General features: G+C 48.2%; 1 protein-coding gene across 7 annotated transcripts in view; it reads left to right on the top strand.

Annotated features, from left to right (window-relative positions):
- TBC1D32 (TBC1 domain family member 32) overlaps positions 1-26,909 on the top strand; it is an 851,129-nt gene that overhangs the window by 601,024 nt on the left and 223,196 nt on the right. The gene's annotated exons all lie outside the window — the stretch shown is intronic.

Here is a 26,909-nt window from a genome sequence, read left to right as displayed (position 1 = left end):
ATGGTGGCTTCCTACGAAGTAATTCCATTCGGCAGATTTCACGCAAGAACTTTTCAGTGGGATCTGCTGGACAAATGGTCCGGATCGCATCTTCAGATGCATCAGCGGATAACCCTATATCCAAGGACAAGGGTGTCTCTCCTGTGGTGGTTATAGAGTGCTCATCTTCTAGAGGGCCGCAGATTCGGCATTCAGGATTGGATGCTGGTGACCACGGAGCCCAGCCCGAGAGGCTGGGGAGCAGTCACACAAGGAAAAAATTTCCAGGGAGTGTGATCAAGTCTGGAGACTTTTCTCCACATAAATATACTGGAGCTAAGGGTAAATTTATAATGCTCTAAGCTTAGCAAGACCTCTGCTTCAAGGTCAGCCGGTATTGATCCAGTGGGAAAAACATCACGGCAGTCGCCCACGTAAACAGACAGGGCGACACAAGAAGCAGGAGGGCAATGGCAAAAACTGCAAGGACTTTTCGCTGGGCGGAAAATCATGTGATAGCACTGTCAGCAGTGTTTCATCCCGGGAATGGAAACTGGGAAGCAGACTTCCTCAGCAGGCACGACCTCCACCCGGGAGAGTGGAAACTTCATCGGAAAGTTTTTTCCACATGATTGTAAACCGTTGGGAAATACCAAAGGTGGACATGATGGCGTCCCGTCTGAACAAAAAACGGGACAGGTATTGCGCCAGGTCAAGAGACCCTCAGGCAATAGCTGTGGACGTTCTGGTAACACCGTGGGTGTACCAGTCGGTGTATGTGTTCCCTCCTCTGCTTCTCATACCTAAGGTGCTGAGAATTATAAGACGTAGAGGAGTAAGAACTATACTCATAACTCCGGTTTGGCCAAGAAGGACTTGGTACCCGGAACTTCAAGAGATGCTTACAGAGGTCTTATGGCCTCTGCCGCTAAGAAGGGACTTGCTTCAGCAAGTACCATGTCTGTTCCAAGACTTACCGCAGCTGCGTTTTGTCGGCATGGCGGTGGAAAGCCGGATCCTAAGGGAAAAAGGCATTCCGGAAGAGGTCATTCCTACCCTGGTCAAAGCCAGAAAGGAGGTGACCGCACAACATTATCACCACATGTGGCGAAAATATGTTGCGTGGTGTGAGGCCAGGAAGGCCCCACAAAGAAATTTCAACTCGGTCGTTTCCTGCATTTCCTGCAAACAGGAGTGTCTATGGGCCTCAAATTGGGGTCCATTAAGGTTCAAATTTCGGCCCTGTCGATTTTCTTCCAGAAAGAATTGGCTTCAGTTCCTGAAGTCCAGAAGTTTGTCAAGGGAGTATTGCATATACAACCCCCTTTTGTGCCTCCAGTGGCACTGTGGGATCTCAACGTAGTTCTGGGATTCCTCAAATCACATTGGTTTAAAACCAGTCAAATCTGTGGATTTGAAGCATCTCACATGAAAAGTGACCATGCTCTTGGCCCTGGCCTGGACCAGGCGAGTGTCAAATTGGTGGTTTTTTCTCAAAAAAGCCCATATCTGTTTGTCCATTCGGACAGGGCAGAGCTGCGGACTCGTCCCCAGTTCTCTCCCTAAGGTGGTGTCAGTGTTTCACCTGAACCAGCTTTTTATGGTGCCTTGCACCTACTAGGGACTTGGAGGACTCCAAGTTGCTAGATGTTGTCAGGGCCCTGAAAATATGTTCCAGGACGGCTGGAGTCAGGAAAACTGACTTGCTGTTATCCTGTATGCACCCAACAAACTGGGTGCTCTTGCTTCTAAGCAGACTATTGCTAGTTGGATGTGTAATACAATTCAGCTTGCACATTCTGTGGCAGGCCTGCCACAGCCAAAATATGTAAATGCCCATTCCACAAGGAAGGTGGGCTCATCTTGGGCGGCTGCCCGAGGGGTCTCGGCTTTACAACTTTGCCGAGCAGCTACTTGGTCAGGGGCAAACACGTTTGCTAAATTCTACAAATTTGATACCCTGGCTAAGGAGGACCTGGAGTTCTCTCATTCGGTGCTGCAGAGTCATCCGCACTCTCCCGCCCGTTTGGGAGCTTTGGTATAATCCCCATGGTCCTTTCAGGAACCATCAGCTCAGAACTGTCAGAAACCAGTAGTGCCCAGGTACATCCATCTACTTTTTGGAGGTCTGGCGAAAAGTGGTCTTCATGGAAGAATTTTAGCCAACAAGCCATACCTGCAACATGGAAACTCAACTGTGCCAGGAAACATATTAACTGGGGTGCAGAATAATGGCAGCAGGTGCTCTCGACTAATGGGTCAAGATTTTAAATATTTGGTTGTAACAGAAGGCAGTTTGTTAACCAAAGGGCTGGAGAGTGGTCCAATAATGAGTGTCTGCAGGCAATAGTGAAGCATGGTGGAGGTTCCTTGAAAGTTTGGGGCTGCATTTCAGCAAATGGAGTTGGGTATTTGGTCAGGATTAATGGTGTACTCAAGGCTGAGAAATACAGGCAGGTACTTATCCATCTTGCATTACCATCAGGGAGGCATCTGATTAGCTCCAAATTTATTCTGCAACATGACAACGATCCCAAACATACAGCCAATGTCATTGAAAACTATCTTCAAAGTACAGAACAACTAGGAGTCCTGGAAGTGATGATATGGTCCCCACAGAACCCTGATCTCAACATCATCGAGTCTGTCTGGGATTACATAAGAGACAGAAGGATTTGAGCTAGCCTGCATTGATAGAAGGTCTCTGGTTAGTTCTCCAAGATGATTGGAACAACCTCCCTGCTGAGTTCCTTCAAAAACAGTGTGCAAGTGTACCTAGAAAAATTTATGCTGATTTGAAGGCAAGGGGTGGTGAAACCAAATATTGATTTGTTTTCTTTTTTTCTCTTACATCCTAGAGGATGCTGGGGTCTCCAAAAGGACCATGGGGTATAGACAGATCCGCAGGAGCTTGGGCACACTATAAAGACTTAAACTGGGTGTGAACTATCTCCTCCCTCTATGCCCTTCCTCCAGACCTCAGTTAGACTTTGTGCCCAGGATTGAAGGGACACACACTAGGGGAGCTCTACTGAGTTTCTCTAAAAGACTTTATGTTTAGGTTTTTTATTTTCAGGGAGACCTGCTGGCTACAGGCTCCCTGCAGCGTGGGAGTGAGGGGAAAGAAGCAGGACCTACTTCTTCTTAGTTAAGGGCTCTGCTTCTCAGGCTACTGGACACCATTTGCTCCAGAGGGTTCGATCACTTGGTGCGCCTAGCTGCTTGTTCCCGGAGCCGCGCCGTCACCCCCCTCACAGAAGCCAGAAGACAAAAGCCGGGTGAGTATTAGAAGAACAGAATACTTCCGTGACGGCAGAAGACTTCAGTAACGGAGGTAACATGCGGCGGTCGTGCTACGCTCCATGCTCCCACACACCAACACACTCACAGGGTGCAGGGCGCTGGGGGGGGGAGCGCCCTGGGCAGCAATGTTACTGAGGCTTTTTTACACATAATAGGCTGACTTGTCTGGATATTCGGAGCCCGGGCACCGTGGCCGCTACCCCCGCCAGCATGTCGCAGAGGTACCGCTGCGCGCCGATGCTCCCACACACCAACAGCTGGTATCGGGTGCAGGGCGCAGGGGGGGAGCGCCCTGGGCAGAATGTTTACATTGGTTTTACAATCCCAGAGACCATATACAGTGGGTATCCACTGTATATGCTCCCCTACCTGCATAAAAAGTTTTTTACATAGTGGGCTACCGCGCGCCGATAAGGGGCGGGGCTTAGCCCTCACAGCAAGAGACAGCGCCATTTTATGCAATGTCCCCGCCAAAATCTGTGTATAGCACAAACAAGGGGGGGCACATTTTGTTAGTGTTGTGTAGGAATGTATAACACTATTTAATTGGAAATGGGCATGTACTCATGGTTGTGTTTACTCTCTGTGTGCTCCCTGTCAGATATACACTTGTGTCGACATGTGTGAATGTTCTGTCACTAACGCCTCTGGGGCTCATTGTCGGCATCGCCGACGCCTGTTTGGTACTTGATACAGAGTCAACAGGTCGGTTGTGTTATACTTGTTCATAGTAACACGGTATTGGAGGCACAGTAGTAGGTGGGTGACCCTGTCGACACCACCTGTTATTACCGGGTGTAAATTGACATGCTGTAACTGACTTATACCTGTATATAAATGTATATGTATTTATATGGTTCGGTTCAGGGAGTCCGGGGCTCGAGCACAGACATGATTATATTTGTGGGGGAATGTTATTAAAATTATTTATGTATAACTCCCTCGGACCCCTCGGGGTCGCAAGTATGTTATTTGCCTGGTTACTACTCCCTGCTGTCGACGATTACTAAGTTTTCTGTCGACTATATTGTTTCCTGTTAGAGCCACAACTGCAGATTCAGTACATGGTCATACACATTCAGAACACATTAATGTCACTTGGGTCCCGAAGGTTCCGGACAATCCGTTTATATATATATATATATATATATATTATATGTATATATTGGTACGATATGTGTGTTTATGTGTATTGCAATATGTATATTCATTTTATGATTATAATAAATGCTAAAGTAATAATAATAATAATAATAATAATAATTTTATTTATGTAGCGCTCTTTCTCCAATAGGACTCAAGGCGCTTAACAGATACATAGCATAATATAGTACAGAAAATAATGAAGTACATTTTCATAAAATACAGAAGCATGAAGATACTAAAAGGAACATTATGGAAATGCTTGAGTAAACAGGAAAGTCTTGACTGTACTTTTGAAGGATTCTATAGTTGGGGCCTCTCACACTGTGCGGGGAAGTGATTTCCATAGAGTCGGAGCCGCATGACTAAAAGCTCGACCCCCAGATGAATTCCGGTAGATTCTAGGTATTGCTAAAACTCCTTCATCTACAGATCGCAGTAATCGAGTGAGGCAGTATGGGGTCAGAATAGTATTCTTTCTCATGTGCTGGTCGCTCTGTTGATAAAGCTCTAGGTCGGCCGTGACGAGTGGGTCTCCCGCCCTCTCAAAGAGTCCGAATGTTTATTCTTTTCCTGCGGCGGAGAAGATACTGTGAAAGTCAACTCCTGGTCGACACGGCGTCCTGTCATAAAGGATCGGATACAGGAAGCTAAGTGATATTTTATTTCTCTTTGGATTTATTTGCATTGCATGCACATGAGGGAGTGTTTATATTCGGAAGGACATCCGATGACATTATCCTGCAGAGATAGGGGATTTGCCTTATGTTGGGTTGTCTCTATATATCGCGGCAGGCTACAGTGCGTATACAGGAGGTAGCCGGGGAAATACGGTGGCTGACTCCGAGTGATACTGGAGTTTTCCCTGGGTCGGTGTACCGCTGTTTGGTGCCTTACTTCAGTCAATCTCAGCGAATGTTGCTGATAAATCGAACTTGGTGGGTTAGATTCCCTCACAACGGTTGGTGACACATTCTTCTGTAGGATGCAGTCGATTTAACTAGTTTGATGCCGTTCTATTTTACTTTTCTGTGCAGATGGAGTGTGAAAAGGTAAGTGTTCTGCAGCCTTGTTAGGTTCGCAGAAGCGGAAGTCGTTTTCTGTTTCTCACACATCCACCACATGGTGCTGAGTCTATCTGCCTGGACCCCACTCCGGTGGGGACTAGTCTACTACCTTTCAGTTGGTCCGGGATTAGACCAGGACCCGGGAGTTAATTGTAGAATCCAGAGGGGAAATGTCTGGAGTTACAGATGTTTCCCCTCACTGTTTCCTAATAGATCTTAAGATCTTACCATTTCCTCTCTGGAAGGGGAGGTAATACGCGATGCCATATCAGAGGGCGTCCGGTTCAGGGCCTAGTTCGCCTGTCCCGGTTATATATAAAAAATAAATTAAAAAAAAGTTTACGTGCGTTGTTTTACGCATTCAGATTACCTGGAGGGATAGCCAGGATGGTCTTTGCCAGTTCACTGGAGTGATGGTAGTATGATGGTTTTCTTTCAATAGTAAGAGCCATTGTTATTCTGTAATGAGAGATTCGCCTAAATGAGGCGAGGTCAAGTAACAAGTGATACAAATCGTTGTTTCTTTCTCTGTCTGTTCTTCAACACAGGAAAGGGTTGTTGTTCCCTACGACGCAGATGTCGGAGGTGGTATCAGGGTAGATGCTGAACGGTAGAGGTTTCTGTGTTTTCCTGTGGAAAGAGGTCTGAGGATCCTGAGTCGGATCAGATTTGCAGTGCCAATCCCTCTATATGTTCCGTTGATGAAGAAGTTGAGGGCGGCCTAAGAAGCCTTTTCGGTGCGCAGGTCAAATGCCAGAAGTGGTTTTCATGGGACCTGTTGGGAATGTGGTCCGGGTTTCACCGGCACATACACCGGAATATAATTCTAATGGCCAAGATATCGCTCCTGTGGCGTCTGCTCATTTCTCACCTCCTAGAGGGACGAAGGTTCGGGATCCAGGATTAGATCCTGGTGTCCATGTATGCGGATCTCCGAGGCTGGGGAGCAGTCCTTGCATGGGACGTATTTCCAGAGGAAAAGGTCAAGCTGCGAAGTTGATCTACAATGAGCTTTCTTGAAGTAAGAGCTATTTTCAATGATCTTATCCTTCGTGATCTGCCCGGGTTCATTCTGTCAGACGACTTGACAGCAGTGGCGTAAGTAAGCCGCTAGGGCGGAACAAGGAGCAAAGCGGCAATGGCAGAAGCTGAAATAGTTTTTCGCTAGGGTGAAAGACTGGTAAACGTTATAGTAGCAGTCTTAGTTCCGGACGTAAATGACGGAGAAATAGATTTCCTCTGCAGACCCGCTCTCCATCCGGGAGAAATACTGTCATCATCGAGAAGTTTTACAGAAGTGACAAGTCTTTGAGGAGTGCCTCAATGGGGCATGTTGGCATCTCGCCTCAACGAGAGACCTTAGGAATATGGTTCCAGATCAAGGGACACTCAAACTATAGCAGTGGACGCCCTCGTGACACCGTGGGAGTTTTCAGTCAGTCTATGTGTCCCCTCCCCTTTCACTATGCTGAAGGTGATAAACGTAAGGAGAACAGAGGTTTTGGCGATCCTCATTGTTCCGGTCTCACCAAGGAGGGCTTGGTATCCAGTTCTTCAGGATTTATTCATAGAAGATCCCTGGCCTCTTCCTCTACGGGAGGAACTGTTACAGCAAGATCCAGGCATGTATCAGGACTTACCGCGGCTGCGTTTGACGGCGAGGCGGTTGAACGCCATATCCTAGTCCGATCGGGTATTCCCAGTAAGATCATTTCCGTACTTCTTCAGGCTTAAAAAATGAAGTAACGGCGAAGCCTTAACTCCGTATTTGGCGTAAATATGTGTCTTGGTGTAAATCTAAGAGACTTCCTATGGTGGATTTTCAGCTGAGTCGCTCTTCTCCATTCTTTGCAAGCAGGGGTGGATGCAGGCCTACAGTTAGGCTCCGTTTCAGGGCAGTTATGGCCTTGTAAATTTTCTAAAAAATAAAATAAAAATAAAAAGAGTTGGTCACCTTTCCGGAAGTTCTGGCTTTCGTGAAAGGAGTACTACACATCCAACCTCCATTTGTGCCCCATTGGCACAGTGGGCTCTTGATGTGGTGTTGCGTTTTTTATGTCTCACTGATTGGGACCTTTATTAAAGGTTGGGTTAAAATTTCTCTCTTGGGGAGTGGTTATGCTTTTGCTTTTTGGGCAACCGCAAGGCGGTTGTCGGAAGTAGCGGCTTTGTTTTCACAAGAGCCCCTGTTTGATCTTCCAAATGGATAGAATGGAGAACTCGGTTAGTAGTTATGCCGAAACGGGTTTTTGGGGTTTATCATTATTAAAATTTATTTTGGGGTTTGATGCCTGTGGTAACTTCAGCATTGGCTGATTCAATCTCTCTCGAGGTAGTCAGGGCTTTGAAGATTTATGTCGCCAATTGGGCTCAGTTTGGGAAAACAGAGGCTCTGTTTGTCCGGTATGCTCTCAGCGTGCTTGGGGCGCCTGCGTCTCTGCAGTCTGTTACACGCTGGATCTGTGATACATTTCAGTGTGCTAGTGCTACGGCTGGATTGCAGTTGCCGGAGTAAGGGGAGACCCATTCTACTAGGAAGATGGGTTATTCTTGGGCGGATGCCCGAGATGTCTCGGCGGGTTAACTTTGCCGAGCGGCTACTTGGTCGGGGTTTCAAACACTTTTACTAAGCTCTACAAGTTTGATACTATGGATGATGGGGACCTCATGTTTGCTCAATCGGTGCTGCAGAGTCGTCCGCACTCAACCGCCCGTTCTGGAGCTTTGGTATAGACCCCATGGTCCTTTTGGAGTCCCCAGCACCCTCTAGGACGTAAGAGAAAATAGGATTTTAGTGCCTACCGGTAAATCCTTTTCTCTAACGTCCTTGAGGATGCTGGGACTCCGTAAGGACCATGGGGAATAGACGGGCTCCGCAGGAGATAGGGCACTTTAAGAAAGCTTTGGATTCTGGGTGTGCACTGGCTCCTCCCTCTATGCCCCTCCTCCAGACCTCAGTTTTACACTGTGCCCAGAGGGAAATGGGTGCACTGCAGGGAGCTCCCCTGAGTTCTCTGCCTAGAAAGCATTTTTGTTTGGATTTTTTCTATATTTTTACAGGGAGCACTGCTGGCAACAGGCTCCCTGCATCGAGGGACTGAGGAGAGAGGGGCAGACCTTCTTAAATGATAGGCTCTGCTTCCTCGGCTACTGGACACCATTAGCTCCAGAGGGGGTGAACACAGGTTCGTCCTGGGCGTTCACTCCCAGAGCCGTGCCGCCGTTCTCCTCACAGAGCCAGAAGAAACAAAGTCAGAAGACGTCTCAGGCGGCAGAAGCCTTCAGAGCTTCACTGAGGTAACGCACAGCACTGCAGCTGTGCGTCATTGCTCCCATACACCTCACACACTCCGGTCACTGTAAGGGTGCAGGGCGCAGGGGGGGCGCCCTGGGCAGCAATATACAGTAACACCTCTCTTATGGCAAAAGACAATATACATGTACAGGTGGGCACTGTACATGTATATAAAAGAACCCCGCCATTTTTTAATAACTTTGAGCGGGACAGAAGCCCGCCACCGAGGGGGCGGGGCTTCTCCCTCAGCACTCACCAGCGCCATTTTCTCTCCACAGCACCGCTGAGAGGAAGCTCCCCGGACTCTCCCCTGCTTTACACACGGTGAAAGGGGGTTTGAAGGAGAGGGGAGGGGCACATAATTGGCGTTTTATTACTACTCAGCGCTTCTGGAAAAGGGCATTCTGTGTTTTTTTTACAGGGGTATAGCGCTGGGGGGGGTGCTGGCATACTCTCTCTCTGTCTCTCCAAAGGGCCTTAAAGGGGATACTGTCTTCAGAAAAGAGTTTCCCTGTGTGTGTGAAGTGTGTCGGTTCACGTGTGTCGACATGTTTGACGAGGAAGGCTCGCTTACTGTGGAGGGGGGGTGCTTGAATGTCATGTCGCCGTCGGCAACGCCGACACCGGAATGGGTGGATATGCTGAATGTCTTAAATGCAAATGCCAATCTATTGCATAAAAGGTTAGACAAGGCTGAAGCTAGGGATCAGTCAGGTAGCCAGACCATGCTTGTCCCTGTGGCGCCAGGACCTTCGGGGTCTCAGAAGCGCACCATATCCCAGATCGATGACACAGATACCGACACAGATACTGACTCTAGTGTCGACTATGAAGATGCAAAATTACAGCCGAGGGTGGAAAAAGGTATTCAGTACATGATTATTGCCATTAAAGAGGTTTTGCATATTACTGAGGAACCCCCTGTCCCTGACACGAGGGTACACATGAATAAAGGGAAAAAGCCTGAGGTCACCTTTCCGTCCTCATTTGAGCTGAGCGAATTGTGCGAAAAGGCTTGGGAATCTCCAGATAGGAGACCACAAGTTCCCAAAAGGATTCTTATGGCGTATCCTTTTCCACAAACGGATAGGATACGATGGGAATCTTCGCCTAAAGTAGACAAGGCGCTGACACGCTTATCCAAAAAGGTGGCACTGCCTTCTCAGGATACGGCTTCCCTCAAGGATCCTGCTGATCGCAGGCAGGAAATTACCATGAAGCACATTTACACTCATTCAGGTACTATTGTTAGACCGGCTATGGCGTCGGCCTGGGTTTGTAGTGCGGTTGTGGCATGGGCAGATTCCTTATCTACGGAGATTGACACCTTAGATAGGGATGCCATTTTAATGACCGTAGAGCATATCAGAGATGCTGCCTTGTATATGAGAGATGCTCAAAGAGACATTTGTTTGTTAAGCTCCAGAATAAACGCTATGTCTATTTCTGCTAGGCGGCTCTTGTGGACCCGACAGTGGACGGGAGACGCCGATTCAAAGCGGCATATGGAGTCCTTGCCTTACAAAGTGGAGGAGTTGTTTGGAGACGGCCTCTCGGACCTTGTCTCTACTGCTACGGCTGGTAAGTCGAATTTCTTACCTTATGTCCCCCCGCAGCATACAAAAAAGGCACCTCATTATCAAATGCAGTCCTTTCGTTCCAATAAGAGCAAGAAGATACGGGGATCGTCCTTTGTTGCCAGAGGAAAGGCAAGGGAAAAAAGCTGCACACAGCTAGTTCCCAGGAGCAGAAGTCCTCCCCTGCATCTGCAAAGTCCACCGCATGACGCTGGGGCTTTCCGGGGGGAGGCAGATATAGTGGGGGCTTGTCTTCGGTTTTTCAGCCACGTCTGGGTTCACTCGCAAGTGGATCCCTGGGCATTAGAGATTGTTTCTCAGGGATACAGGCTGGAATTCGAAGACTTGCCTCCTCGCCGGTTTTTCAAATCGGCTCTGCCGGCTTCCCCGTCAGAGAGGGAGCTAGTGTTGGCAGCAATCCAAAAATTGTATATTCAACAGGTGATTGTCACAGTTCCTCATCTCCAGCAAGGAGAGGGATATTACTCAACCCTGTTTGTGGTCCCGAAACCAGACTGTTCGGTCAGACCCATTTTAAACCTAAAATCTCTGAACCTGTACTTGAAGAGGTTCAAGTTCAAAATGGAATCACTCAGGGCGGTCATCGCGAGCCTGGGATTGGATGGTGTCCCTGGACATAAAGGATGCTTACCTTCGTGTTCCGATATTCCCCCCTCACCAGGCGTTCCTGAGATTTGCAGTGCAGGACTGTCACTACCAATTTCAGACGTTGCCGTTTGAGCTTTCCATGGCCCCGAGAATTTTCACCAAGGTAATGGCGGAAATGATGGTGCTCCTGCGCAGGCAGGGGGTCACAATTATCCCATACTTGAACGATCTCCTCATAAAGGCGAGATCTCGGGAGAAGTTGCTGGACAGCGTGTCTCTGTCCATGAAGACGTTGCAGTTACACGGCTGGATTCTCAATATACCGAAGTCCCAGCTAGTCCCTACAACGCGTCTTACCTTTTTGGGCCTGATTCTAGACACAGACCAGAAAAAGGTTTTTCTTCCGATCGAAAAGGTTCAGGAGCTCATAGCCCTAGTCAGGAACCTATTAAAGCCAAAAGAGGTTTCAGTGCATCATTGCACATGGGTTCTGGGGAAGATGGTGGCTTCATACGAGGCCATCCCCTTCGGCAGGTTCCATGCGAGGACTTTTCAATGGGACCTCTTGGACAAGTGGTCCGGGTCCCATTTACAAATGCATCAAAGGATCACCCTGTCTCCCAGGACCAGGGTATCTCTCCTGTGGTGTCTGCACAGTGCTCACCTACTAGAGGGTCGCAGGTTCGGCATTCAGGACTGGGTCCTGGTGACCACGGACGCAAGCCTCCGAGGCTGGGGAGCAGTCACACTGGGAAGAAATTTCCAAGGTCTCTGGTCAAATCTAGAGACAACGTCCTGGAGTTGAGGGCCATATACAACGCCCTGCGTCAAGCGGAGGAATTGCTTCGGGGAAAACCGGTTCTGATTCAGTCAATGTCACGGCAGTGGCTCATATAAACCGCCAAGGCGGAACAAGGAGCAGAGTGCCCATGGCAGAAGCGACCAGCATTCTACGCTGGGCGGAAGGCCATCTAAGCGCGCTATCAGCAGTGTTCATCCCGGGGGTGGACAACTGGGAGGCAGACTTCCTCAGCAGGCACAACCTGCATCCGGGAGAGTGGGGACTTCATCAAGAAGTCTTCGCACAGATCACGGGTCGGTGGGGACTGCCTCAAATAGACATGATGGCATCCCGTCTCAACAAAAAGCTAAAGCGGTATTGCGCCAGGTCAAGGGACCCTCAGGCGGTAGCGGTAGTGCTCTGGTGACACCTTGGGTGTTCAGATCGGTATATGTGTTTCCTCCTCTTCCTCTCATACCCAAGGTGTTGAGAATAATAAGAATAAGCAGGGACAGAACAATCCTCATTGTTCCAGATTGGCCACGGAGGACTTGGTATCCGGAGCTGCAAGAGTTGCTCACAGAAGATCCGTGGCCTCTTCCTCTAAGCCAGGACCTGCTGCAGCAGGGGCCCTGTCTGTTCCAAGACTTACCGCGGCTGCGTTTGACGGCATGGCGGTTGAACGCCGGATCCTAGCGGAAAAAGGGATTCCGGAGGATGTCATTCCTACCCTGATCAAGGCTAGGAAAGACGTGTCGTTGAAACATTATCACCGTATATGGCAAAAATATGTTTCTTGGTGTGAGGCCAGAGCTGCTCCTACGGAGGAGTTCCATTTGTGCCGTCTACTTCAGTTCCTTCAAACAGGAGTGAATTTGGGCCTAAAATTAGGGTCCATAAAGGTCCAAATTTCGGCCTTATCCATTTTCTTTCAAAGAGAATTGGCCTCTCTTCCTGAAGTACAGACTTTTGTGAAAGGAGTGCTGCATATTCAGCCTCCCTTTGTACCTCCGGTGGCGCCTTGGGATCTTAACGTGGTGTTACGTTTCATCAAGTCACCTTGGTTTGAACCACTCAAAACAGTGGAGTTGAAATACCTCACGTGGAAAGTGGTCATGTTGTTGGCATTAGCTTCGGCAAGGCGTGTTTCAGAACTGGCGGCTTTATCACATAAAAGCCCATACTTGGTTTTTCACGTGGATAGGGCAGAGTTGAGGACTCGTCCTCAATTTCTGCCAAAAGTGGTCTCATCTTTTCATGTGAACCAACCTATTGTCGTGCCTGTGGCTACACGGGACTTGGAGGATTCCAAGTCCCTGGATGTGGTCAGGGCTTTGAAGATTTATGTGACCAGAACGGCTAGGATCAGGAAGACTGAAGCTCTGTTTGTTCTGTATGCGGCCAACAAGGTTGGCGCTCCTGCTTCAAAGCAGACTATTGCTCGCTGGATCTGTAACACGATTCAGCAGGCGCATTCTACGGCAGGATTACCATTGCCTTAATCGGTTAAGGCCCATTCCACTAGGAAGATGGGCTCTTCTTGGGCGGCTGCCCGAGGGGTCTCGGCATTACAGTTGTGCCGAGCAGCTACTTGGTCGGGGTCAAACACCTTTGCAAAGTTCTATAAGTTTGATACCCTGGCTGAGGAGGACCTCCTGTTTGCTCAATCGGTGCTGCAGAGTCATCCGCACTCTCCCGCCCGTTTGGGAGTTTTGGTATAATCCCCATGGTCCTTACGGAGTCCCAGCATCCTCAAGGACGTTAGAGAAAATAAGATTTTACTTACCGGTAAATCTATTTCTCGTAGTCCGTAGAGGATGCTGGGCGCCCGTCCCAAGTGCGGACTTCTTCTGCAAGACTTGTTTATAGTTATTGCTTACATAAGGGTTATGTTATAGTTTATCGGTTGACCCGAGGCTATGTTGTTGTTCATACTGTTAACTGGGTAGTTTATCACAAGTTATACGGTGTGATTGGTGTGGCTGGTATGGATCTCGCCCTTAGGTTTACAAAAATCCTTCCTCGTACTGTCCATCTCCTCTGGGCACCGTTTCCCTAACTGAGGTCTGGAGGAGGGGCATAGAGGGAGGAGCCAGTGCACACCCAGAATCCAAAGCTTTCTTAAAGTGCCCTATCTCCTGCGGAGCCCGTCTATTCCCCATGGTCCTTACGGAGTCCCAACATCCTCTACGGACTACGAGAAATAGATTTACCGGTAAGTAAAATCTTATTTTCTCCTAGTCCGAGGAGGATGCTGGGCACCCGTCCCAGTGCGTACTGTGTCTACAGTTATTGATTTTCGTTGCACTTTGTGGTTTTCTTCTCTGTCAGGCTATCGCTGACGTTGTTCATGCCATGGCATGTGGTTTTTTATTGTTGGTAGGCTGACACACAGGTTGTGTTACATATTCTCTCAGCATATGGCTGTATGGTTTTCATACCATGGGCTGGTTTTCTGTAGAAGGCCATGTCTTGCGGTATGTTCGTGGTGTGAGCTGGTATAACACTCACTGTGTTTAAAATTTAAATTCTTTCCTCGAAATGTCCGTCTCTCCTGGGCACAGTTTTCTAACTGAGGTCTGGAGGAGGGGCATAGAGGGAGGAGCCAGTTCACACCCAGTTTAAGTCTTTATAGTGTGCCCAAGCTCCTGCGGATCCGTCTATACCCCATGGTCCTTTTGGAGTCCCCAGCATCCTCTACGGACTAGGAGAAAAGGATTTACCGGTAGGTACTAAAATCCTATATTTATTTTTTTCTGTTATTTCACTTTGCATTTTATTAATGTATATGTGGGTGTGTATAGATACTCTATATAACATAAGATATGGAAAACAGACACTCCAATTTGTAATTCAAACACCAAAGTGTTTATTTACAGCATTTAAAATGTACAGCAACATTTAGGGCAGCGATATGCACTCAGCATCAATAGCTCTATGCTATGTATTTTTTTCCCCAAATACTTATGAAAAAAAAAAAACAATCCTAGTAGTACAATACAAAAAGTGTGTTCATTGTTTCCCTTTATTTTAGAAGTGCTATAAACTGTAAATGCTATTTTTCACTGTGGAGTACTGGGTTATTTTTTCTGTACTCTCTCTCTCTCTCTCTCTCTCTCTCTCTCTATATATATATATATATTATTTTTATAACTGTTTGCTCAGGTTACAGTATTTCATTATTTAGTTTTTGCAGTTAATTAGGAGACACATCTCCCAACACTTGAATTCTGAAATTCATTCCTTCAAGAGGGTCATGGTCACATTATGCTGGGGATGTGTATATAGTACTGGTGTTTGCCCTTAGAAGCGAAACATTTGAAGCACTACTTCACCCCCATTCCCTCTCGACTCTCCCAAGAGCACACTAGCATAGGGATTGCCTTCGACCATCGATGATTCAAAATAATTGATGGTCTATGGCCAATGTCGAATATTTTAGCCATTGATGGTGGAGAACCAAATGGTTTCCTGCCATCGATGGTAAAGACCAACCAGATAGTTTCTTTTTTTTCTTTCACAATGTGTCGGGACACTGAGCATAGCTCCGCCCCCATTCACTGATTGGCCTGTAGCACACTTTATAGTAAAGCAGGGAATGTTTTTTTATTTAAAATTGCAACCACATATTTACATTTTTCCAATTTCAAATAAATAATAAGGTAATAGCATATTCCATATGTAGTCCTGAACAAGAAATAAAGCAAACCAAAACTTTTACATATTCCACATAATCATAAAATTATATATAAACGAATAACAAAAACTACTTCTTTGGTTCCTCCCTTCCTTTCCACCCAAACCCTTCCCTTCTGAATTCACCTCTAGATTCTAAATTCCCAGGCAATCTTTATTGTAAACCTCCTTTCTCCTTTCTCCTGTCCGTCTCCAGGGGCACATACTTAACTCCAAACTCCCACCCATTCATTCTCCCTCCATCATCATACTTTCATACCCTTTCAGCACCCTTTCATCCACCCATACATCCCCACTCACTCTCCTCTCAAACCAAGACTGCCAACACTGAACAAGGAAAGGATAGAGCATGTTTATAGCCCATCCAGTACATGCAAACCATTACCTCAAAAATATAGTTATACAAACCGAAAGGATTTGAAAGTGCAAAAACAGTATCAGCCAATAGACTGGAAAGAGGGAATTCACCCAACACCCACTAAGGGGGCTTCAACTGGCGCCACAAGCGGGACCAGTCGACGGTGTTTAATCCCCCCCTCTCCAGCACCATTCTCCTCCTCACCTTGTGCAGAATTAAAGCTACCACCTCCCTACAAGGAAGGACTTTGCTCCTCAGAGGTACTTGACACCGTGCATTCCATCCATGATACCTAACTGCTAGACTAACTAGGGAAATCAGTGCCGTTTCTAGCGGCGGGCGAGCCGTGCAACCGCACGGGGCGCCTGCCGCGGCACTTTGTTACTCCTTCTCGCCTCTCCCGAGCGCTCCTGCTCGGGGGGCGGAGTTTCGCGGAATGACGCGTTTCGTCGTGACGTCACGACGCAAACGCGTCATTCCGTGAAGCCCCGCCCCCCGAGCAGGAGCGCTCGGGAGAGGCGAGAAGGAGATAAGCATGAAGGAGGCGGCCGGCGCGAGGGACGTGAGGCGGCGGGACCGAAGAGCGGGAAGACGTAAGTATTCTCTCTCTCTCCCCCCCTCTCCCCCTTCCTTCCCCTCAACTTGAAACCTGCCTGCCGCTGCCGCACTGTGTAAAATGGGGACACCTGCCTATGGGGATACCTGCCTGCCGCACTGTGTAAAATGGGGGCACCTGCCTGCGTACTGTGTAATATGGGGGCACCTGCCTGCATACTGTGTATTATGGGGGCATCTGCCTGCGTACTGTGTAATATGGGGGCACCTGCCTGCGTACTGTGTAATATGGGGATACCTGCCTGCCGCACTGTGTAATATGGGGGCACCTGCCTGTGTACTGTGTAAAATGGGGATATCTGCCTGCCGTGCTGTGTAAAATGGGGATATCTGCCTGCCGTGCTGTGTAAAATGGGGATATCTGCCTGCCGTGCTGTGTAAAATGGGGATACCTGCCTGCCGCACTGTGTAAAATGGGGATACCTGCCTGCTGCACTTTGTAAAATGGGGACACCTGCCTGCGTACTGTGTAAAATGGGGATACCTGCCTACCGTACTGTGTAAAATGGGGATACCTGCCTTCCGTACTGTGTAAAATGGGGACACCTGCCTGCCGCGCTGTGTAAAATGGGGACACCTGCCTGCCGCGCTGTGTAATATGGGGACACTTGCCTGCTGTAATGTGTAAAAAGGGGACTTTTTTATTTTTATTTTTTCCCCCCTGTGGTGGGTGTGATGATATCAGATGAGGCCATGCCCACTTTAATGAGACCACGCCCATTTTAATCAGGCCACACACCCTTGTCGGGAGCGCGCGCCGTAGGTGCGCGCATGCTTTTTCTTTTTATGGCTATATGGGGGGGGGGGGCACACATTTTTTTTTTTAGAGCAATAGGGGGGGGGGGGGCGCATTTTGAAATCTCGCACTGGGAGCCAAATTGTCTAAAAACGGCCCTGAGGGAAATAGTGCTCAACTGAAAAGCCTCATACCTTTTGAATGTCCCATAGACCCATTCCGGGTAGGCAAGGAATACCCAAGGTTCTTGAAACTTCCTTAGAAATTTCTATGCTAAAGGAACACTGCAGAAAGAAGTGGTCTTCTTCTCCAAGACATTCCTCCCGCGGACACCCGTGATTTTTGGAACTTCTAAATCTTACGTTCCCCTTAACATAGAGCTTCCCTTGAAAGGAGAGCCAGGCAATGTCCCTAAATTTTAACGGAATTATTTTTGAATTGATCAGAGAGATTCCCTCTGAACAAACATCCCCTGGACAATCCAGCAAAGACAGCGGAACATGAAAGTGGGTTTGCAAGATCCTCTCTTCCAACTCTCTCCTCTCAAGGTCTCTTAGCTCCCCCACTCCCAAGCCCCACTGACTTATTACCTTCAGGCACTGAATCACGTAGATCGGGAGGTATCCTTTCCTAACCCAAAATCTTTTCAAGCGACCACCATCTAGCCATGATCCAAAGAAAGGGGACTCCCATTCCCTGATACCAGCTACCCACCAAGGGGGGGCTCTAAAAAGAGACCTCCACAATTCATTTTCAAAAAAGTTGTTATGAAGAAGACCACAGGATTTATCATCCCTCTTCCCCCCCTCTTCCCTCGGTTTATAGGTTATGCCTTTCTTTACTATGTTCATCTTGTTCCCCCATAACAACATGAAGAACAAGGAACATAACTTGGTCTACCTGGATCGTGGCAAAAAACATACATTACTTACATATAAAAATATTGGAATCAGGTAAGTCTTACACAGGTCAACCCTTTCCTTCAGAGAAAACTTGCATCTTCTCCAGGCCTCCACCTTCTTGGCTGCATCCTTCAAATTTTTATCCCAATTTGCTGTGGCATAATCACCATTATCGAACTGAATGCCCAAGATCTTTATTTGGTGACTGGCCTTGGGGAGGCTGAACTCTTTGCCCTCCTCCCCCATCCAGAAAGCTTCACACTTATCCTGATTCACTATGGAGCTTGAGGCCCCAAAGTATTGATAAAAAAACTTTTTTTGAAACCGCACAGGATATTGTACTATATTAAATTATTCTATACCAACATATAGGCTATGTCTGGTGACAGTGATCAAGCTTCCTATAGCGAAACGTACGTCACTTCCGGTCCCGGGTCGGGTCCGACTTCCGGTCCACGGGAACGCGGATGCCGGTGGACACTCTCCTCACCACCGCACTGCAACTAACAAATCCCCTCACAGAAGGAGACATGGCAGCGCAATCCAGGACAGGCAAATATAATGCAAACTTGCACAATCTTTCTCGCTCTCTCCCTGCCTTCTCTAATAGGAACGGGCTCACTCATTGCGCTGCCTCAATTATATCACATGGCATCAGGGCTCTCTGTGCAGCACTAAGCAAAAGCAGTAGCTAGCTCCTCTCTGTGTTTTCAACCAGAGTGGCAGCTTAGGTGTCTCTCTCATTCTGTATTTGATGTGAACACAGATACAGGACAGCAGAAGACCCTTTGCTCCCATATACTCTGGTTCTTAGCATTCAGTCTCTCACTGTCTGTACTCTCAATGCAAAGTGCACTATATATATTTCTCTTACGTCCTAGAGGATGCTGGAGACTCCGTAAGGACCATGGGGTATAGACTGGCTCCGCAGGAGACATGGGCACTTTAAGACCTTTAATGGGCGTGAACTGGCTCCTCCCTCTATGTCCCTCCTCCAGACCCCAGTTAGATCCTGTGCCCAGAGGAGACTGGTCACACACTAGGGGAGCTCTACCGAGTTTCTCTAGAAAATAGACTTTGTTAGGTTTTTTATGTTCAGGGAGCACTGCTGGCAACAGACTCCCTGCTTTGTGGGACTGAGTGGGACTGAGTGGAGAGAAGCAGACCCACCTTCCTGGACTGATGGGCTCTGCTTCTTAGGCTACTGGACACCATTAGCTCCAGAGGGTCTGAACACTGGTGTCGTCTAGCTGTTCGTTCCCGGAGCTGTGCCGCCGTCCTACTCACAGAGCCGGAAGATAGAAGCCAGGTGAGTATAGGAAGAAAGAAGACTTCACATGCGGCAGAAGACATCAGAGCTTCGTAAGGTACCGCGCAGCGGTCGCGCTGCACGCCTTTGCTCCCGCACACACACGAGGCACTGCAAGGGTGCAGGGCGCAGGGGGGGGGGGCTCCCTGGGCAGCAAAGTTTAACCTCATAAAAACGACTGGCAAGCTATATACACTGCATTGCAGGGTAATTAAAAACCCCGCCAGTATAAATATTAGCGGGACCGAAGCCCACCGTCGAGGGGGCGGGGCTTCATCCCTAAGCTCTAACCAGCGCCATTTTCTCCACAGCTTTGCTGCAGAGACGCTGCTCCCGGACCCTGCCCTGATATCTACAAGTAACAGGGTGCAAAACGAGAGGGGGGGGGGGCACAATATTTGGTGCTGATTTGATATATATATTATATATAAAACGCGCTATACAGGTCTGGGGTATTGTTATATTTCAAACTGTGGCGGCGTTGGGTGTGAGCTGGCAAACTTCCTCTCTGTCTCTCCAAAGGACCTCCTTGTGGGTCTGTCCCCTATAATTCAGTGTGTGTGGGGGTGTCCGTACGTGTGTGTCGACATGTCTGAGGCGGAAGGCTGTTCGAGGGAGGAAGAGGAGCAAAATGTGATAGTGACTGCGTCGGCACCGCCAACTGCTGATTGGGTAGACATGTGGAATGTTTTGAATGCAAGTGTGGCTTTATTGCATAAAAGATTGGACAAAGCTGAGTCTCAGAACCAAGCATGGAGTCAATCCATGGATATTGCCGTGTCTCAGAACCCATCAGGGTCACAGAAACGTCCCTTTACCCAGATAGCAGACACTGATACCGACACGGATTCCGACTCCAGTGTCGACTATGATGAGGCGAGATTACACCCACGGGTGGCCAAGAGTATTCAGTACATAATTGTAGCAATAAGGGATGTATTACATATCACAGAGGACCCTTCTGTCCCTGACACAAGGGTCTGTATGTTTAAAGAGAAGAAACGTGAGGTAACGTTTCCCCCATCTCAGGAACTGAACGCTCTATTTGACAAGAGGCTGGAGGTTCCCAAGAGAATTATTACGGCGTATCCTTTCCCCTCACAGGACAGGTTATGGTGGGAATCCTCTCCCTCGGTGGATAAAGCCTCGACGCGGTTATCAAAAAAAGTGGCCCTACCGTCCCCGGACGCGGCGACACTAAAGGATCCTGCGGGAAACCACTTTAAAATCAATTTATGCGACTACGGGAGCCCTCCTCAGACCGGCAGTTGCGTCGGCATGGGTGAGTAGACCTATTGCAGCTTGGGCAGATAACTTGTCATCTGACATGGACACCCTCGACAGGGATACTGTTCTGTTAACTTTGGGTCACATCAAAGACGCAGCGTTATACCTAAGGGAGGCTGCGAGTGATATTGGCCTCTTGGGATCAAGGGCCAATGCCATGGCAATTTTAGCTAGGAGGTCGCTGTGGACCCGTCAATGGACTGGTGATGCTGACTCCAAGAGAATTATGGAGGCTCTGCCTTACAAAGGTGAAGTGTTGTTTGGGGATGGCCTCGCGGACCTGGTTTCCACAGCTACCGCGGGTAAGTCTTCTTTTTTTGCCTTTTGTTCCCCCACAGCAAAAGAAAACGCCTCAGTACCAGATGCAGTCCTTTCGGTCACATAAATTCAGAAAGGGGCGTGGATCGTCTTTCCTCGCCAGAGGTAGAGGAAGAGGGAAAAGAACACCAGCTACGGCTAGTTCCCAGGAGCAAAAGTCCTCTCCGGCTTCTGCCAAATCCACCGCATGACGCTGGGGCTCCCCTTCGGGAGTCCGCACCGGTGGGGGCACGTCTTCGGCTCTTCAGCCAGGTCTGGGTTCAGTCGGACCTGGATCCTTGGGTGCTAGGAATTGTGACCCAAGGGTACAAACTGGAGTTTGAAGACGTGCCTCCACACCGATTTTTAAAATCGGCCTTACCAGCTTCTCTCCCAGAGAGAACAATAGTTGCAGCGGCAATACGAAAGCTGTGTCAACAGCAAGTGATTATCATGGTTCCCCGGTTACAACAGGGGAAGGGGTTTTATTCAACTCTGTTCGTGGTCCCGAAGCCGGACGGCTCGGTCAGACCGATTCTAAACCTAAGATCCCTAAACCTGTATTTGAGGAGATTCAAATTCAAGATGGAATCTCTCCGAGCGGTGATCTCCAGTCTGGACGGGGGGGGGGGGGGGGGGGTTTATGGTCTCACTGGACATAAAGGATGCATACCTTCATGTCCCCATATACCCTCCTCATCAGGCGTTCCTGAGATTCGCTGTGCAGGATTGTCATTACCAATTGCAGACGTTGCCGTTTGGGCTTTCCACGGCCCCGAGGATTTTCACCAAGGTAATGGCAGAAATGATGGTGCTCCTGTGCAAGCAGGGGCTCACAATTATCCCGCTCTTGGACGATCTCCTGATAAAAGCGAGATCAAGAGAACAATTACTGAAAAATGTGGAGCTCTCTCTGATGGTGCTACGACAACACGGCTGGCTTCAAAATTTGCAAAAGTCGCAGCTGGTTCCGACAACTCGGCTGTCATTCTTGGACATGATTCTGGATACAGAAAGACAGAGGGTTTTTCTTCCAGTGGAAAAAGCTCAGGAAATCCAGAACACATGATCAAGGCTCTGCTAAAACCAAAAAGAGTATCGATTCATCAATGCACTCGAGTGTTGGGAAAGATGGTGGCGGCCTACGAGGCCATTCCGTTTGGCAGGTTTCATGCAAGAGCTTTTCAGTGGGACCTACTGAACAAGTGGTCAGGGTCCCATCTCCAAATGCATCTGTTGATATGCCTGTTCCCCAGGGCCAGGATCTTTCTCCTGTGGTGGCTCCAGGGGGCTCACCTTCTAGAGGACCTCCGAGGATGGGGAGCGGTCACACAGGGAATAAACTTTCAGGGAATATGGTCAAGCCAGGAGGCTTGTCTGCACATAAATGTGCTAGAATTAAGGGCCATATACAACGGCCTGAGGCAGGCGGAGCACCTTCTTCGCAACCTACCGGTTCTGATCCAGTCAGACAACGTCACAGCCGTGGCGCATGTAAACCGACAAGTCGGAACAAGGAGCAGAGCAGCAATGGCAGAGGCCACCAGGATTCTTTGCTGGGCAGAAAATCACGTGAGCGCCCTGTCAGCAGTATTCATTCCGGGAGTGGACAACTGGGAAGCAGACTTCCTCAGCAGACGCGATCTCCATCCAGGAGAGTGGGGACTTCATCAAGAGGTCTTTGCAGAAGTGACAAGTTGCTGGGGAATCCCTCAAATAGACATGATGGCGTCACGCCTCAACAAGAAGCTTCGGACGTATTGTTCAAGGTCAAGGAACCCTCAGGCGATAGCGGTGGACGCGCTGGTAACACCATGGGTGTATCAGGCGGTGTATGTGTTCCCTCCACTTCCACTCATCTCAAAAATATTGAGAATCATAAGAAGAACAAAGGTTCAGACGATACTCATTGTTCCAGATTGGCCTCGAAGGGCCTGGTATCCAGATCTTCAGGAAATGCTCATGGAAGATCCTTGGCCTCTTCCTCTCAGAGAGGACCTGTTACAACAGGGGCCGTGTGTGTTCCAGGACTTACCGCGATTACTTTTGACGGCATGGCGGTAGAACACCAGATCCTAGCTAGGAAAGGTATTCCAGGGAAAGTCATCCCTACTCTACTTAAAGCTAGGAAGGAGGTAACGGCGAAGCACTATCACCGTATCTGGAGGAAGTATGTGTCTTTGTGTGAATCCAAGAATGCTCCTACGGAGGATTTCCAGCTGGGTCGTTTTCTCCATTTTCTACAGACAGGAGTGGATATGGGCCTGAAGTTAGGCTCCATTAAGTGCAGATTTCGGCCTTATCAATATTCTTTCAGAAGGAATTGGCTTCTCTTCCAGAAGTGCAGACTTTTGTGAAGGGTGTACTACACATCCAACCTCCTTTTGTGCCCCCAGTGGCACCGTGGGACCTTAACGTGGTGTTACAGTTCCTTAAATCACATTGGTTTGAACCTCTTCAAACTGTTGACTTGAAATTTCTCACTTGGAAAGTGGTCATGTTATTGGCCTTGGCTTCGGCAAGGCGGGTGTCAGAATTGGCGGCTTTGTCTCACAAGAGCCCCTATCTGATTTTCCATGTAGATAGAGCGGAATTGAGAACTCGTCCTCAATTTCTACCCAAGGTGGTTTCGTCGTTTCACATGAACCAACCTATTGTGGTGCCGGTGGCTACGGATGTCTTAGAGGATTCCAAGTCCTGTGATGTGGTCAGGGCTTTAAAAATCTATGTAGCCAGAACGGCTCGTATTAGGAAAACAGAGGCACTGTTTGTCCTGTATGCGGCCAACAAGATTGGCGCGCCTGCTTCCAAGCAGACTATTGCACGCTGGATCTGTAACACGATTCAGCAGGCTCATTCTACGGCTGGATTGCCGTTACCAAAATCGGTAAAGGCCCATTCCACTAGGAAGGTGGGTTCTTCTTGGGCGGCTGCCCGTGGTGTCTCGGCGTTACAGCTTTGCCGAGCGGCCACTTGGTCGGGTTCAAACACTTTTGCTAAATTCTATAACTTTGATACCCTGGCTGATGAGGACCTCATGTTTGCTCAATCGGTGCTGCAGAGTCATCCGCAGTCTCCCGCCCGGTCTGGAGCTTTGGTATAAACCCCATGGTCCTTACGGAGTCCCCAGCGTCCTCTAGGATGTAAGAGAAAATAAGATTTTAAACCTACCGGTAAATCTTTTTCTCCTAGTGCGTAGAGGATGCTGGGCACCCGTCCCAGTGCGGACTGAAATCTGTACTGCAATAATTGTACATAGTTATTGATAAGGTTACACACAGGTTGTGTTACTGTTGAAATCAGGCTGTTGCTGTTTTCTGTTGTTGTTCATACTGTTAACTGGTTTACTTATATACCATGTTGTATGGTGTGTTTGTGGTGTGTGCTGGTATGTGTCTCACCCTTGATTAACAAAATCCTTTTCCTCGAAATGTCCGTCTCCTCTGGGCACAGTTCCTATAACTTGGGTCTTGAGGAGGGGCATAGAGGGAGGAGCCAGTTCACACCCATTAAAGGTCCCCATGGTCCTTACGGAGTCCCCAGCATCCTCTACGGACTAGGAGAAAAAGATTTACCGTCTCTATGACTTGCTCTTTTTTCAATTCTTCTCTTCCTTATCGTTTTTTTATTTTTTGGGGTGAACTGTCCGAGCACTATGCTTTCCTGTGTTATGATACGATGTGATGTCTTTCCCGGGTATACTTAAATTCACCTCGATTAATGCAAAAGGGCTTAACACCCCCGAGAAACGCTCCCATTTACTTCGGACGCTGCGATCTGACAGAGTAGATGTGGCTCTGATTCAGGAGACACATTTTAAGATCTCTGCTCGTGGGCCCTCCTTAGTAAATCAAAGATTTCCCCTTGCTTTTTATTCCAACAATCCTGAAAGTAAATCTAAAGGGGTCGCTATAATTTTTTCCAAAACCCTCCAAGTGACTAATGTCTCTGTCCATAAACTAGTTCCAGGGAGATTATTAGTAGTCCAATGCAATATATTTTCCCAGGCGTACACCCTCATAGCCCTTTATGCTCCAAACCAGGGCCAATTGTCCTTTTTTCGATCCCACCTTCCCCGACTTGAAGCCCTTATGGTGGGTATAGTAGTTCTGGGAGGCGACCTAAACTGGTCCATGGACCCCTCCATCGGCACCTCCCCGCCAGCCCCTAAATTCTCTGAACACAAATACAGACAGGTTAGGAAGGTCTTCCACGAATTTCAACTAGCTGACTCTTGGCGGGTCACACATCCCGCTGACAGAGATTTTTCATTTTTCTCGCATCCACATCAGGTCTACTCACGCCTAGACTATTTGTTTTTGAACCATAACCACCTCCCCCTAATAGTAGAGGCCTCTATTGGTTCCATTACTTGGTCAGACCATGCCCCAGTTTTCTTGTCCCTCTCGGCCCCCTCCCGAACCCCTGGTCCTTGGACCTGGCGTCTTAATGAATCCCTTCTGTACGATGAATATTGCAGATCAGAATTAGATAAGGCATTATCTGATTATTTTGACATTAATGATACAGGGGAACTATCCGAAATTATGATTTGGGAGGCCCACAAATGTGTTATACGGGGTAAACTGATCCAACTAGGCTCCTTTGTGAAGAAGAACAGTCAGGCCTTAGTCACCACACTACTGCATAAAATTCATTCCTTAGAGTCCCGTCACAAATCCTCCCTGTCCCCATCGGATTTGGTGGAGCTGTCTGAAGCTCGAACGCAACTCCGATCAACCCTTAATAATAAAACCCAAGCCTCCTTGCGTAAATGTAATAGCAAATATTATAAGTGGGGAAATAAGCCAGGACGCCTGCTGGCCCAGGCACTTAGATCCCAGAGACTGGCCTCCTTTATTCCCTCAATGAAAAATAATATGGGTTCCGTATGCTTTTAGTCCCCAGAGATAGCAGCATGCTTTAAAAATTATTACAATACTCTATACAACCTAGGTGACCCTTCCCAAGCCCATGACCCCCTTTCAAATATGTTGAGATCCAGGAAATACTTAGCTGACGTGGCGTTCCCTCAGTTGTCAATGTCTGATCGAGACTCCCTAGAAGCACATTTCACTCTGACTGAGGTGGAACACGTTATCTCTACCGCTCCCCTACGTAAAAGTCCGGGCCCAGATGGCTTCACAGCCACCTATTATAAGACATTTAAGGAAGCTCTCGCTCCCAAATTACTGCGGGCCTTTAACTCCATCTCCGCTGACACCCACTTCACCAGACAATCACTTGAGGCCCACATTACGGTGATCCCTAAACAAGGAAAGGACCCCTCAGTATGCTCCAGCTACAGGCCAATATCCCTGCTTAATCTAGATCTCAAATTTTTTGCGAAATTAATGGCTCTTAGATTGAACGAATTTCTCCCGTCGCTCGTCCATAACGACCAGGTGGGCTTTGTCCCCGGCCGTGAAGCAAAAGATAATACGACAAAACTCCTCAACCTCATCCATTTGGCCTCTAGCGGCAAGACATCCACTGTGTTGTTGTCTACAGACGCCGAAAAGGCTTTCGACAGGGTAAATTGGGATTTCATGAGGGCGGTGCTGGAGCATATTGGGTTGGGCCCACGAGCCCTCCATAGAATATTGTCACTCTATACACAACCATCGGCCAAGGTACCGGTTAATGGGACCCTTTCTGACAACTTCCTTATAAGTAACGGAACGAGGCAGGGCTGCCCCTTGTCTCCCCTGATTTTTGTTCTTTGTATTGAAGCCCTGGCCAGGGCTATTAGAGCAAATGACAAGATTAAGGGGCTACAAATAGGTAACATAGAATATAAACTTGCTCTATTTGCAGACGATCTGCTGACGACGGTCACACACCCCGCGCTCTCACTTCCTAACCTGATGAGTGAATTAGACATCTTCGGCTCACTATCAGGTTTTAAAATCAACACATCTAAATCCTACGCCCTTCATATCTCAACCCCCCATT

This window comes from Pseudophryne corroboree, chromosome 4 (genome assembly GCF_028390025.1).
Source record: "Pseudophryne corroboree isolate aPseCor3 chromosome 4, aPseCor3.hap2, whole genome shotgun sequence".
Taxonomy (NCBI): Eukaryota; Metazoa; Chordata; class Amphibia; order Anura; family Myobatrachidae; genus Pseudophryne; species Pseudophryne corroboree.
Note: the sequence above shows the minus strand (reverse complement) of the source record. Positions and strands in the feature narration are given on the sequence as shown.